Genomic DNA, 15,463 nt, shown 5'->3' with positions numbered 1-15,463 from the left:
GTACTCTGTTCGATCCATTTTGGATTCGAGACGTTGGGTGAGGGGCCTTCAGTACCTCGTGGACTGGGAGGGGTATGGGCCGGAGGAGAGATGCTGGGTTCCGGTGGAGGACGCGTTAGATCCTTCCATGTAAAAAGAATTCCACCGTCTCCATTCGGATCGCCCTGCACCTCGCCCTCCGGGTCGTCCCCCGAGGCCGGTGTCGATGCACTGCTGGAGCCGCGCGTCGGGGGGGTACTGTCACAACTTCTGCCGAAGTCGTTGCCTCTCCTCAGATATTGTTTTATGTCAAGTGTTGTTTTATGTTGTATAGGTGCGTGACGGGTCCTCATACCCATGTTAATTATGTATGTACATATTAGTGTTTAGAGCATGTTAAGTTGGCATTTATTAAAAGACTCTGTTTGACTCTCCTGCGCCTGACTTCCCTGCCATCTATACACACGACTCTGACAGACGGGTTCTTGTACCCACATTTATTTTATTATGGACTTTGGTTTTGTAGTTTGTGTGTTAAGTTATTCAAATACTACATTTATACCAAATTTGATTCTCCTGCATCTGACTTCCCTGCCACCTACATACAAGATGTGACAGTATTTCACCGGAGAAAGCATCCGAGCAAACGAAACAGTGCCCCTCTGTCTCAGTATGTGTAGTGAATCTATCTGATTCTGTCTTGTAAAAAAGAGTATGACATTGTCGCCACCCGTAGCATTAAATGCAAGGGAAGTCATCGAGCATTTGGCCTCACATGATTAAAAAAAAAAAAATAATAGCCAATCAGCATTGAGCTAAACTGAGTGAGCTCAGCTGTGAATGGTCTTGGTTCACCAAAAAAGTTTTAAGAGAAGCCAGTCTGGATTCGGCTTCATACCAATAACATCACATCAGAAGCCAATCATAATTGACAGAAAAAAAACATTTAATTGTTGCGTCTCATTGTGTTGTCATATAGTGGCTAGCTATCTAGGTAAAATCACCCCTTTCCTAAATTAGCCATGGACGGAGATAGGGATCTGGAATTGTGGTTTTACTTAATTCTCCGTACTGGCCAATGATTATAAGGGTTGGTCTGATCCAACCACAAATCCATACACTGTGCCCCTGGACTGAGAGGATGGAAGTTTAATATATAGCTAGATTTCGAAGGCTAATGTTAACTAGCTAACGTTGCCTATGGAAGGAAGTTAGGCTAGCGAGCAAGCATTTTAGCAAGGTGGCCTAGGACAATAAAAAATAAAAGCATTTACTGTATGACAGAGTCATAGACCGTTTCGGCAACATGAAAAAAGGAGGACGGCATTGGTGAGTCAAGATGTTTTTTCTACTTGCATGCGTGTATGCACAAACACACACAAAAATCAGTACCATAGACAGCCACATCGTATTTAGCGTAGGTTGGTTGGACTAAATTGTTTTTGGTACAGTTGTTAGAGTATTAGACTAAGCATCGGTGATTAGATGATTTTGAAATGTTGAAGTTGAAATGGTGCTGGAATAGTGGAGGCAACGCCTGTTTTCTTTGTGACATGCGGTAACTCACCATGGTTCTAAATCAATAGTTGTTTAATAGTCCGAAAATGTCGGAAACATTACCTTGCTTGACCATGCTGTCGGTCATGTACAGTAATTGTTTGTTCCATGCAATATGTTTTGTGGACTTACCGGACAGATGTTGCTCTCAGGTTTTGTAATGAAAGAAATTCTTCCACTCTGCCTTCTTATTATCTCTGTCTTAGGCCTATATATCATGGTGTCAGGGCATATGAACGAACAGGTTATAGAGCAAACAACACAATTATCACAACACATACTGTAGGTTGTATTATGTTTTTTTCTGGCTTGGCTTCCCCAGTGATTTTACCCACGCACCCCTACTGGTGCAAATGTAACAGAACAATACTGAGCACCATCTCTCCTGTGTTGGGCACCGCTAGATGATTTCAGTGTTTAGTCTGTGAGCCTTGTGGGCTGTTACCTGTTGGGCCCAAAAAACATGGTCCTTAGCGCTAGGTTTAGGGTTGGTTTGCCGGTATGTGGACATAAATTTACGTTTACGGCAAGGATTAGGGTCAGGTTTATGATACAACAGGCCTCTTACAGATCTGAACTTGATCACTCTGTTTCTTACACAGCAGGAAATTCAAATGGCAGTGTATTCGAGGTTTAAAAATACTTCTAAAATGTGTCATTTGCACTTTACAATTTCAGACTAGATTTGCAATAAAGTAAAAATTCCTCAACCCCTACAAAAATAGAAAACATACAAAAATCATTATAATCCACATGATAATTCATATTTCCTGTTGTAGCAGGATTATTTTCGCAAGGTCAAATTAAGATAGCAGGGTAGCCTAGTGGTTAGAGTGTTGGACTAGTAACCGGAAGGTTGCAAGTTCAAACCCCCGAGCTGACAAGGTACAAATCTGTTGTTCTGCCCCTGAACAGGCAGTTAACCCACTGTTCCTAGGCTGTCATTGAAAATAAGAATTTGTTCTTAACTGACTTGCCTGGTACAATAAAAAAAATAAAAAACACATATTAGAGTAACTTTCAACTTGGCCAATGACAAGCAGTCTTCCTTAATGTACAGAATTCTGATCCCCACAAGAATAGTTAAACACACACAAGGTAACCACAAACCCATTAGGACATCAAGCACCTAAGTCATTTAGTCCATCAGCATGTGACCAAGTGTCTTAAAACTTGTTTGGGATAGGGGCCAGCATTTTCACGTTTCACGAGCTGGTGACGCGCGTTCACGTGATAGTTAGCTTGAATTCCATTGCATTTCTGATGACAAAGGAATTCTCCGGTTGGAACATTATTGAAGATTTATGTTAATGCGTAAAACCACCTGAGTTTTGATCGCCGCACCCCATTTTCTTGATGTTCATCTTTCAGCACTGGTGATTAAACATGGCCAGGTTGTGTTCAAAGCATTTCAGAGATGTTTTAGTGTAGAGAGAGGACGGCGGGCAGCACATTGACACTGCACAGCCTTCCAGCTCACCGTCATCACTACAATATTTTTGAGGATTTATTAGTTATAAATCTGAAATATAGGGAGAGGCCTGTAATTGTTTATTATGGCCTGTGCTAAGGGTTTGACGAGGGACTGTTATTTTTAGAAAGCAGTGTCATACACAGAAGCGTCAGGCCTTTTCATATCTATACTCATATCACCACCTATCCAACCAGCAGCTTTTAAAGGCTATTCAACATTGGCTGCCTCTAACCATGTTGGAGCAGGAACAAAGCTACACAGCCATGTTTTAAATTCTAATTAAGACGCAATGTGAATGTACATTAGCAACGAACAGTTCCGTAATTACATGTTTTTCTAACTTTCTAACTCTCCCTCCCAGAATAAAATGTCTGCACCTGCATGGTTGACTGTGAAGAGGAATGATGATGAGGAAAGGACAGGGAATGCATGAGTGACAGTTAACATCACGAGACTAAATTAGTGGCTTCTCTTTCCAGGCTTTGATTTGGATGGAACCTTCCATTAAGTTCCAACATGCTGTCTGTCACGACTTCCGCCGAAGTCGGTCCCTCTCCTTGTTTGGGCGGCGTTCAGCGGTAGACGTCACCGGCCTTCTAGCCATCGTCGATCCACTTTTCATTTTCCATTTGTTTTGTCCTTGTCTTACACACCTGGTTTCAACCCCTGTTGCTCACATGTATGTGTTTATTACATTTCCTGAGTTTTCCTTGCATTCCCAGCATAAGGCGCTCGTAGATTCAGGCGCAGCCGAGAATTTTATTGACCGTTCATTTGCCCATAGTTTAGGGATTCCCCTTGTTCCTGTGGATATGCCCTTCCCTGTGCACGCCCTAGATAGTCGACCATTAGGGTCAGGGCTGATTAGGGAGGCCACCTCTCCACTTGACATGGTTACGCAGGAGGGTCACAAGGAGAGAATCAGTCTCTTCCTTATTGATTCTCCTGTGTTTCCCATGGTGCTGGGCCTATGCTGGTTGGCCTGTCATGACCCCACTATTTTGTGGCAAAAGAGGGCTCTCAAGGGGTGGTCACGAAAGGGCTCTGGTAGGTGTGGGTTTTCATCGGTGCGACTACGGTGGAAAGTCCAGACCAGGTCTCCACCGTGCTCATCCCCTCAGAATATGCCGATTTTGCTCTCGCCTTCTGTAAGAAGAGGGCGACTCAATTACCACCCCATCGACGGGGGGATTGTGTGATAAATCTCCTGGTAGACGCAGCACTTCCCAGGAGTCACATGTATCCTCTGTCACAGGAGGAGACGGCAGTTATGGAATCATATGTCTCTGAATCCCTGGGGCAGGGATACATTCGGCCCTCCACTTCACCTGCCTCCTCGAGTTTATTGTTTGTGAAGAAGAAGGATGGAGGTCTTCGCCCGTGTATTGACTATCGGGATATCAATCAGATCACTGTGAGGTACAGCTACCCGCTGCCTCTCATCGCCAGAGCGATCAAGACAATGCACGGGGTGCGCTTCTTCACTAAACTGGATCTCAGGAGCGCTTACAACCTGGTGCGTATCCGGGAGGGGGACGAGTGGAAGATGACATTTAGTACCACCTCAGGGCATTATGAGTACCTCGTCATGCCGTACGGGTTGATGAATGCTCCATCAGTCTTCCAGGCCTTTGTTGACAAGATTTTCCGGGACCTGCACAGGCAGGGTGTAGTGGTGTATATCGATGTCATTCTGATATACTCCGCCACACGCGCCAAGCATGTGTCCCTGGTGCGCAGGGTGCTTGGTCGACTGTTGGAGCATGACCTGTACGTCAAGGCTGAGAAATGCCTGTTCTTCCAACAGTCTGTCTCCTTCCTAGGGTATCGCATTTACAGGTCAGGGGTGGAGATGGAGAGTGACCGCATTTCAGCCATGCGTAATTGGCTGACTCCCACCACGGTAAAGGAGGTGCAGCGGTTTCTAGTGTTTGCCAACTACTACCGGAGGTTTATCCGGGGTTTTGGTCAGGTAACGGCTCCCATTACCTCACTGAGGCTGAGGCGGACAGGGCTTTTAGTCACCTGAGGGCTCTGTTTACCTCGGCTCCCGTGCTGGCACATCCGGATCCCTCTTTGGCGTTCATAGTGGAGGTGGATGCGTCCGAGGCCAGCCTCGGACAGGAGCCGTGCTCTCTCAGCGCTTGGGTACGCCACCAAAGCTCCGCCCATGTGCCTTCTTTTCGAAGAAGCTCAGCACGGTGGAGCAAAACTAAGATGTGGTGGACCGGGAGCTGTTGGCTGTTGTCAAGGCTCTAAGGCGTGGAGACATTGGCTTGAGGGGGCGAGACACCCTTTTCTCATCTGGACTGACCACCGCAATCTGGAGTACATCCGGACGGCGAGGACACTGAACCCTCGCCAGGCAAGGTGGGCCATGTTTTTTTTACCCGTTTTGTGTTCACCCTGTCCTACCGACCAGGTTCCCAGAATGCTAGGGTAGACGCACTGTCCCGGATGTATGACACAGAGGAGCGGTCCATGGATCACACTCCCATACTCCTGGCCTCTTGCCTGGTGGCACCGGTAGTGTGGGAGCTGGACGCGGACATCGAGCGGGCGTTACGTACAGAGCCCACTCCTCTCCAGTGTCCCGCTGGGCGTCTGTACATTCCGTCTGCTGTCCGCGACCGGTTGATCTATTGGGCCCATACGTCACCCTCCTCTGGTCATCCTGGCATCAATCGGACAGTGCGCTGTCTTAGTGGGAAGTAATGGTGGTCCACCTTGGCCAAGGACGTGAGGGTTTATATTTCCTCCTGATCGGTGTGCGCCCAGTGCAAGGCTCCCAGGCACCTGCCCAGAGGGGAGTTACAACCCCTGCCTGTTCCACAGCGGCCGTGGTCGCACTTGTTGGTTGACTTCCTGATGGATCTTCCTCCCTCACAGGGCAACACCACGATCCTGGTCGTTGTGGATCGGTTTTCTAAGTCCTGCCGTCTCCTCCCTTTGCCCGGTCTCCCTACAGCCCTACAGACTGCGGAGGCCCTGTTCACTCACGTCTTTCGGCTCTACGGGGTGCCTGAGGACGTAGTCTCTGATCGGGGTCCCCAGTTCACGTACAGGGTCTGGAGGGCGTTCATTGAACGTCTGGGGGTCACGGTCAGCCTCAAAACTCACTCTGACACTCCTCCACTAACCTCTCCCCGTTCAAGTGCGTACTGTGGTATCAAATGCTTCTGGCACCTCGGCATCAGAGCCAGATCAAGGCTCCTGCAGTGGACGAATGGTTTAAGCGCTCTGAGGAGACCTGGGATGCCGCCCATGTGCACCTGCAACGGGCTGTGAGGCGGCAGAAGGCGAACGCCGTTCACAACGGGGGACCGGTTCTGGCTCTCGACCCAAAACCTGCCCCTCCACCTGCCCCGCCGGAAGCTGGGCCAGCGGTTTGTGGGGCCATTCAAAGTCCTGAGGATACTGAACAAGGTATGCTACAGGTTACAGCTTCCCCCAGATTACCGTATTAATCCCTCGTTCCATGTATCTCCTCAGGCTGGTGGTGGCTGGTCCGCTCCAGCAGTCTGAGGTGAGGGAGGTTCCTCCACCCCCTCTGGACATCGAGGGGGCCCTGGCGTATGCTGTTCGAGCCATCCTTGACCCGAGGCGTCGGGCGAGGGGCCTTCAGTACCTCGTGGAGTGGGAGGGGTACGGTCCGGAGGAGAAATGCTGGGTGCCGGTGGAGGACGTCCTGGACCCTTCGTTGCTGCGGGATTTCCACCGTCTCCATCTGGATCGCCCTGCGCCTCATCCTCCGGGTCGTCCCCGAGGTCAGTGTCGGCGCGTCATTGGGGAGGTGCTGTCAGGACTTCCGCTGAAGTCGGTCCCTCTCCTTGTTCAGACGGCGTTCGGTGGTCACCAGCCTTCTCGCCATCGCCAATCCACTTTTCATTTTCCATTTGTCCTTTTCTTGGTTTCAATCCCCCAATTACTTGTTCATTATTTAACCCTCTGTTCCCCCATGGTTGTTTGTGAGTGATTGTTTGTTTATTGTATTGCGATCCATTATTGTGGCCTTGGATTTATTTGACCTGTATTGTGATTATTGTTGAGTAAAATTGCGTACATTACTCATATCTGCTGTCCTGTGCCTGACTCATCTTCACTAGCTACACACATACGCATTACACTGTCTCTCTCTATACAGTCTATTCCTGTGACTCAGGTCCTACAGTAGGTTAGCATTCTTTTTAAGTATCTTGAACTTCAATGAAAAATTGTTGGTAGACAACAAGCCCAGATAACCTGTACTGCTGCCAATTACTCATATCTTTGAAAGACACAAACGTTGCCATTCCAACCACTGTGAGGACCTGAATAAAAGCAGTAAGAGACACACACACACACGGAAGGAGAGGATTATTTATTTATTTTACTAGGCAAGTCAGTTAAGAACAAATTCTTATTTTCAATGACGGCCTAGGATGGGTTAACTGACTGTTCAGGGGCAGAACAACAGATTTGTACCTTGTCAGCTCAGGGGTTTGAACTTGCAACCTTCCGGTTGCTAGTCCAACGCTCTAACCACTAGGCTACCCTGCCGCCCCTATTATATTTTGATGACTGTAATTAAAAGTTAAAGTATGGTCCCTAAGCAATGCAGCCCTAGGCTAATTGACAGTGTTTTCGCCACACAACCTCTAACTACTCAGAGAAATAAGCATAATTAGCTCTGCAAATGTTTTGGCTCTTTCCGTAATCTTGTCTGTTGAGCCTCAGATGTTCTGTTGGTGTACTGATTTACTCGTTCTTGAAATCTATGTTTGTTCATTTGAAGAGTGTGACCTGTTGATGCATTCCATTTACAGGAGAAAGAAATTAAGGAGCTCGCTCGCTCTCTCTCTCCCTCTCTCTCTCTCTCTCTCTCTCTCTCTCTCTCTCTCATCTGCAGTCTGGAGACACAGACACATACGCAAAGAAGGAAATTTACTGTATGCACTTTCCAGGGGATATCCATTACTCATAGGTTGCCTGTAGAGAGCAGGAGAGGCAGCAGCACCTGAATCCTGTTTAATGGTGGAAATGGATGCACATACTCCCCTCGCAGTAATCCCCTTTACGGTCAACACTCACCTCTGATATATGGACAGAAGACAGATGCCAGCGCAGGAGGTGAGAAGGAGGGGAGAGGCGGGGGTGATGGGAGAGATTCTTAGGTTGATGGGGAGGCTGCACATATCTCTAAACTCCTGTCCACGATCCAGGGTCACAGTGGGGGTGATAGAGTGCTGCCGTGTTGTGTCTACAAGAGGGTGGCGAAAAGTAGCATAGCATCTTTCTACTGTATGTTACTCAGAGAATACAGACCTTGGGAGACCATCCCAATACACAGGTCCCAGGTTCTAGTGCTCTCTACACTCAACCATCACCTTCAGGTTCAAAGTAATGTTTTGTATCAACAGCATCACAGGATAATGGGGATCATCATCATAACAGGGGTATGTGCATTACTGTAACCATTACTCAGATCTTAGCCCATAGGTCCAGCAGAATCCAATGCTCTATCCAGTACCCCAACCCTGGCATCAGTCAAAACCACCAAATTATGCCTAACTAATGTGATGCCCTGACCTATGACCTCTGGCCTGCTCAGTCTCTATTGGCCAGCGTAGTGGAGTGAGAGACTATGCCGATACATGTGGGTCTTGTTATCACAGCCCACCACCCTCCTCTTCCTCTACTCCTCTACTCCTCAACTTAAACAGGCCCCTAAGGCCAAAGGTCTCATTGGAATATGGGCCGAAGTGGAAAGGAGAGATTACAGCAGAACTAATAGGGGAAACAATAAATAAAGAATATTAGCTACCTGCAGGAGTGTCTGTTTTCTGAGACTGAGGGTTTTGAAGTATCCTCAAAAGCTATGGTGAAGCCATATTAAAACATCAATCATTTACAATTTATGAAGGCGAAATGAACTTTGTGGGGAAACCAAACGAGTGTAAACAAATGTGCCTTTACAACTTCTTAAAATATTTACAGCATATATATCACAGCATAGAGAGAATATGAATGCAATAAAGGCATTGACAGAAATAACCATAGTGCATTGTAAAAGCCTAGGGTCTTTCAACCTCTTCCATATTAAAGACCACTTTTCAGGGTCATTCCTGTGTGCATTTATGACTTCCACAATAATGGGTGGGTTTCTGGTGAATATTTCATTTCTTTATATTAACTCATGAAATAACTCAAAATGCAATTTCGCAATATTTCTGACAAAAAAATCTAAACAAATATATACAAGTGTATGAGAGAGAATTTCAGATGAACGCTGCTGGCCACCGTCAGACAGTTCATCTGATTGCGTTGCCTGCTCTGTCCTACCACAGAGAAATGGCTTTCAGTCACAAAATTAAGGGATATATCCACAGTCACACACACGCGCACACGCGCACACGCACACACACACACACACACACACACACACACACACACACACACACACACACACACACACACACACACACACACACACACACACACACACACACACACACACACACACACACACACACACACACACACACACAGGCCGAGCTCTCGTTAGTGGTTATGAATTTGTCACTGGGTCCTGTGTCTCACTATGCAGTGCAGGGGGAGCTAGTGCAGAGCAGGAAGACTCAACTGCCAAGCCTTTTATTACTTTATTGCTTCCTTCCAAAGAAAAGGAGCACAAAAGAAGGTAACCTCCCCCACCACCCACTCTGTCCCCCCTCTGCCCTCCACAGACCCCCTCCTGCTGGGAGGAACAGGCCTGCAGCCAGAGGACTCTCTTTTGTTCGCTGTGGTCATTATTATCTTACCAATTAACACTCATTTGTCTTCAATGAATTCAATTAGAGCCATATTCATTAATGACCAGCAAGAAAGGTGCGTGTGTGTTTAAATTTTTTTTTTTTTTGTCTAACCTTTATTTAACTAGGCAAGTCAGTTAAGAACAAATTCTATTTACAATGACGGCCTAGGAACAGTGTGTGTGTGTGTGTGTATATGTGTGTGTGTGGTGGGCCACTGCCCAGTTGAACCATTAGAGACCACTGGGTCAACCCCATCATAACAACATCACGAGGTGCCTCATGGCAACCCATTTCCACTTTCAGCCCTCTACCTTTTTGAGGAAGAATAGAAAGGGGAGGAGGGGAGGGTCATTCAGGGTTTATGAAGAATATATGGGGATAGAAAGATGTGAGGCAACCAAACAATGACTGATGTGGACTGGAGTCATACACAGCCCTCTCTCTCTCTCTCTCTCTGGAGGAGTTCAACCACTGTATTGACTGCTGTTTCCCATAAGGCTACAGTGCTGTACAAATTAGAATATCCGTGACGACGGTCAATTTCCTATGAAACATTTACAGTGACATCTCCCTTGTTTTTCCTTTTTGTTTTTGTTTTGTGGAACTCAAAACATGCCATTTTGAGAAAGCTTTAAAAAGTAACCCTTTGGAGTGTGGTTAGAGGTAAAAAAAATAATAAAAAAAATTGAGAAAGGTTAAATAATACAATTTGGCTGTGGCGTGAGGAGGAGAGGAGAGGAGAGAAGAGAAGAGAAGAGAGAAGAGGAGAGGAGAGGAGAGGAGAGGAGAGGAGAGGGGGTTCAAGTTTCAGTCAGTGATTCTAGCTCTGGCTCTGCCCTAACTCGGTGCCAGTGGGAGTGCAATGCTGTTCTCCCATGCAACACAGACAGGATGTGCCATCAGATAAAGCCAAATTAAACACATCTGTCTGATAGTCTGGACCTGGACCTGACTAACTCCACAGGACCGTGGCAGAGCTGGTCACTTTAGGGGGCGGCAGGTAGTCTAGTGGTTAGAGTGCTGGAGTCGTAACCGAAAGGTTGCAAGATTGAATCCTCGAGCTGACAAGGTAAAAAATATATATAAGACAGTTAACCCACTGTTCCTAAGCTGGCATTGAAAATAAGAAAATGTTCTTAACTGACTTGCCTTGTTAAATAAAGAGAAATACATGGGGAAAGGAGACATTTCTAAGTGATGAAGTAAAAGTCATATCTCCATGTCTCTGACACCAAGGATGTGAATGAGATCAGGTAAGAGGGAAGGCTGAGGTTGAGGGACTACGATGTTTTAAAGTTAAGGGGTCCCTCTTACCTCATGAACCGCTAGGTGGGCTGAGGTTGAGGGACTACGATGTTTTAAAGTTAAGGGGTCCCTCTTACCTCATGGACCGCTAGGTGGGCTGAGGTTGAGGGACTACGATGTTTTAAAGTTAAGGGGTCCCTCTTACCTCTTGGACCGCTAGGTAGGCTGAGGTTGAGGGACTACGATGTTTTAAAGTTAAGGGGTCCCTCTTACCTCATGGACCGCTAGGTAGGCTGAGGTTGAGGGACTACGATGTTTTAAAGTTAAGGGGTCCCTCTTACCTCATGGACCGCTAGGTAGGCTGAGGTTGAGGGACTACGATGTTTTAAAGTTAAGGGGTCCCTCTTACCTCATGGACCGCTAGGTAGGCTGAGGTTGAGGGACTACGATGTTTTAAAGTTAAGGGGTCCCTCTTACCTCATGGACCGCTAGGTGGGCTGAGGTTGAGGGACTACGATGTTTTAAAGTTAAGGGGTCCCTCTTACCTCATGGACCGCTAGGTAGGCTGAGGTTGAGGGACTACGATGTTTTAAAGTTAAGGGGTCCTCTTACCTCATGGACCGCTAGGTAGGCTGAGGTTGAGGGACTACGATGTTTTAAAGTTAAGGGGTCCCTCTTACCTCATGGACCGCTAGGTGGGCTGAGGTTGAGGGACTACGATGTTTTAAAGTTAAGGGGTCCCTCTTACCTCATGGACCGCTAGGTAGGCTGAGGTTGAGGGACTACGATGTTTTAAAGTTAAGGGGTCCCTCTTACCTCATGGACCGCTAGGTAGGCTGAGGTTGAGGGACTACGATGTTTTAAAGTTAAGGGGTCCCTCTTACCTCATGGACCGCTAGGTAGGCTGAGGTTGAGGGACTACGATGTTTTAAAGTTAAGGGGTCCCTCTTACCTCATGGACCGCTAGGTAGGCTGAGGTTGTTCTGTCTTGAAGTTTTATGTCCAAGTCATTTGCACCTGAAATCAAAATGTTGAAATCAAATCAAGGAATATTTTTTATATCTATAGGAAATAGGTGAATATTAGGCCCTAAGTATATCCAATCAACAACCATAACAACAATATCAACATTGAGTAATCTCATAAGAGTGAGCTAATGGTTGACACAAAGGAGTGTGAAAACATTGATTTGCCTGTTTGGACAACAATGGATCGATGTGCATAATAACAGCCTCATTCAAAGTGAAGGATGAATCCAGAGCACACAATGTGAAACTAAATCATCATGCTTCAGAGATGCAGAGGAAGTGATGGGGTAGATGCTTGGTGCTGCTTAGAGATAGGGAGAGGAAGGAGAGAAAGGGAGAGGATGGAGAGATAGGGAGAGCTAGGGAGAGGAAGGAGAGAAAGGGAGGGGAAGGAGAGAAAGGGAGAGGAAGAAGAGATAGGGAGAGGAAGGAGAGAAAGGGAGAGGAAGGAGAGAAAGGGAGAGGAAGGAGAGAAAGGGAGAGGAAGGAGAGAAAGGGAGGGGAAGGAGAGAAAGGGGGGGGAGGAGAGATAGGGAGAGAAAGGGAGAGGAAGGAGAGAAAGGGAGAGGATGGAGATAAAGGGAGATGAAGGAGAGATAGGGAGAGGAAGGAGAGAAAGGGGGAGGAAGGAGAGAAAGGGAGGGGAAGGAGAGATAGGGAGAGGAAGGAGAGAAAGGGAGAGGATGGAGAGATAGGGAGAGGATGGAGAGAAAGGGAGATGAAGGAGAGAAAGGGAGAGGAAGGAGAGAAAGGGAGAGGAAGGAGAGAAAGGGAGAGGAAGGAGAGAAAAGGAGGGGAAGGAGAGAAAGGGAGGGGAAGGAGAGATAGGGAGAGAAAGGGAGAGGATGGAGAGAAAGGGAGATGAAGGAGAGATAGGGAGAGGAAGGAGAGAAAGGGGGTAGAGAGAGAGAGAGAGAGAAAGGGAGAGGAAGGAGAGAAAGGGAGAGGATGGAGAGATAGGGAGAGGATGGAGGGAAAGGGAGAGGAAGGAGAGAAAGGGGGTAGAGAGAGAGAGAGAGAGAGAGAGAGAGAGAGAGAATGTGTGTAGTCCTCTTGCAGACCATTACTTCAGTAATTGCATGTGTGTGTGTGAGGTCCACTTGGAGACCTGTCACTCAGCCCCTGTAGTCATGACACACCTTCATGTGGAGTGACTTTTTTCTCCACTGGCTACAAGGCGACCCCACTCTTCATTTAATGCCTCATAATTACTTCACAATAGTTTAACGATGGCGCTAAATCCAAGCTGAAGTGTTTTGGCCAACCGTCTCCGGGATACGGGTTGTGCTGGCGTCAGACAGGGAGAGAATTCCCCTCCTACATCCAACGCCCCCACAACCATCCCATGTCCTGATTAACTGGTGGAAAGAATCCCACAAAACACAGCAGTCGTGAAAAAATGTGCCTAATTTCAACAGTTAAAAGGCCAACATAAAGAACGGAAGAATGTTTCAAATGGGTTAAATTTTCCCAGCAAATTATTTTTCTCCTTCGCCTCCCTTCCAGAACAAACAGATATGATAGGCTTTCTTATAATCCATAAATCTCTTTGCCTACCATGTGATAATCTCAGGCCAACTATTAGTTCTGCATAATTAAGAAAAGGCCAGATTACCTCATCATGCTGTTCACAATTTCTTTGGCCATTTTGTGATTCTGAAAATAAATGTATTTCATCCTTTAGAGACATAACATCCTTCATATTATGGTAATCAGATCTATGTGTGTGAGAACATTTCTGTGTTGTGAACAGATAATCAAAAAGGAACCATCACACTCTCTCAGAAGTTTGGTCGGTGCGTAAAACCGTGGATTCAGATAAATCAAAAAGTGAGATGGGTCCAGACTCAAAAAGATTTTGCATAAAGTTTACATCATTTTTAGATGTTTGTTATATGTTTCACTGCGTCAGGGAGGGTGCACACAGACGTTTAGGCTTTGCAGCCTTCTTCAGTGTGTAGGTGCAGCCTTCTTCAGTGTGTAGGTGCAGCCTTCTTCAGTGTGTAGGTGCAGCCTTCTTCAGTGTGTAGGTGCAGCCTTCTTCAGTGTGTAGGTGCAGCCTTCTTCAGTGTGTAGGTGCAGCCTTCTTCAGTGTGTAGGTGCAGCCTTCTTCAGTGTGTAGGTGCAGCCTTCTTCAGTGTGTAGTTGCAGCCTTCTTCAGTGCAAATATTTCCTCTTCTTCTTCTTTGTTTAACAGTGGTTGGCATCCAATATGCCAAAAGACCCACTGGTTGATGCTTATTTATAAAACCCTCTTAAGCCTCACTCCCCCCTATCTGAGATACCTACTGCAGCCCTCATCCTCCACATACAACACCCGTTCTGTCAGTCACATTCTGTTAAAGGCCCCCAAAGCACGCACATCCCTGGATCGCTCCTCTTTTTGCTGCAGCTAGCGACTGGAACAAGCTGCAAAACAACACTCAAACTGGACAGTTTTATCTCCATCTCTTCATTCAAAGACTCAATTATGGACACTCTTACTGACAGTTGTTGCTGCTTCACGTGATGTATTGTTGTCTCTACCTTCTTGCCATTTGTGCTGTTGTCTGTGCCCAATCATGTTTGTACCATGTTTTGTGCTGCTACCATGTTGTGCTGCTGCCATGTTGTGTTGCTACCATGCTGTGTTTTCATGTGTTGCTGCCATGCTATGTTGTTGTCTTAGGTCTCTCTTTATGTAGTGTTGAGGTGTCTCTCTTGTCGTGATGTGTGTTTTGTCCTATATTTGTATTTAATTTTTAATGTTTAATCCCCCGTCCCCGCAGGAGGCCTTTTGACTTCAGGTAGGCCGTCATTGTAAATCAGAATGTGTTCTTATCTGACTTTCCTAGTTAAACATGCAATCACCACCCCCAACTGAACTTTAGTATTACACTTTGTGATACAAAATGGGAAATGGGAACCGGCAAAAATAAAATATTAATAAAATAAAAATATACATATATTTTAATTACCATACCAACTAACTTTGTGCTAGTAGTTTAAACAGACATCTCGGTACATTCACTTCTTACAAAAACAAGTAGTGATGAAGTCAATCTCTCTTCCACTTTGATCCATGAGAGATTGACATGCATATCATTCATTTTAACTCTCCGTGTACATTTAAGGGCCAGCCGTGCTGATAACCATTGCTATGAAGAACCTTACTGAATCATATATCACTCATTGGCCTATCCCTCTGTGCTGGCACAGATCTACTACACTCAGAATCCCTCACCCTTGACCCATCCTCCTCTACTATCTTCATTGTCTCAGCATATGACACCTTCTGCACTACTCTGCCCACTTCAACCTGCTTCTCTCTCACCGGACACTTACGATCCCCAGCAACATGTGCACCCCTACAGTTGACACACACAACTTTACCCACCGAAACGACA

The sequence above is a fragment of the Oncorhynchus masou genome, chromosome 24 (assembly GCF_036934945.1).
Source record: "Oncorhynchus masou masou isolate Uvic2021 chromosome 24, UVic_Omas_1.1, whole genome shotgun sequence".
In the NCBI taxonomy this organism is placed as follows: Eukaryota; Metazoa; Chordata; class Actinopteri; order Salmoniformes; family Salmonidae; genus Oncorhynchus; species Oncorhynchus masou.
The sequence above is the reverse complement of the archived record's forward strand: the minus strand, read 5'-3'. Positions refer to the sequence as shown.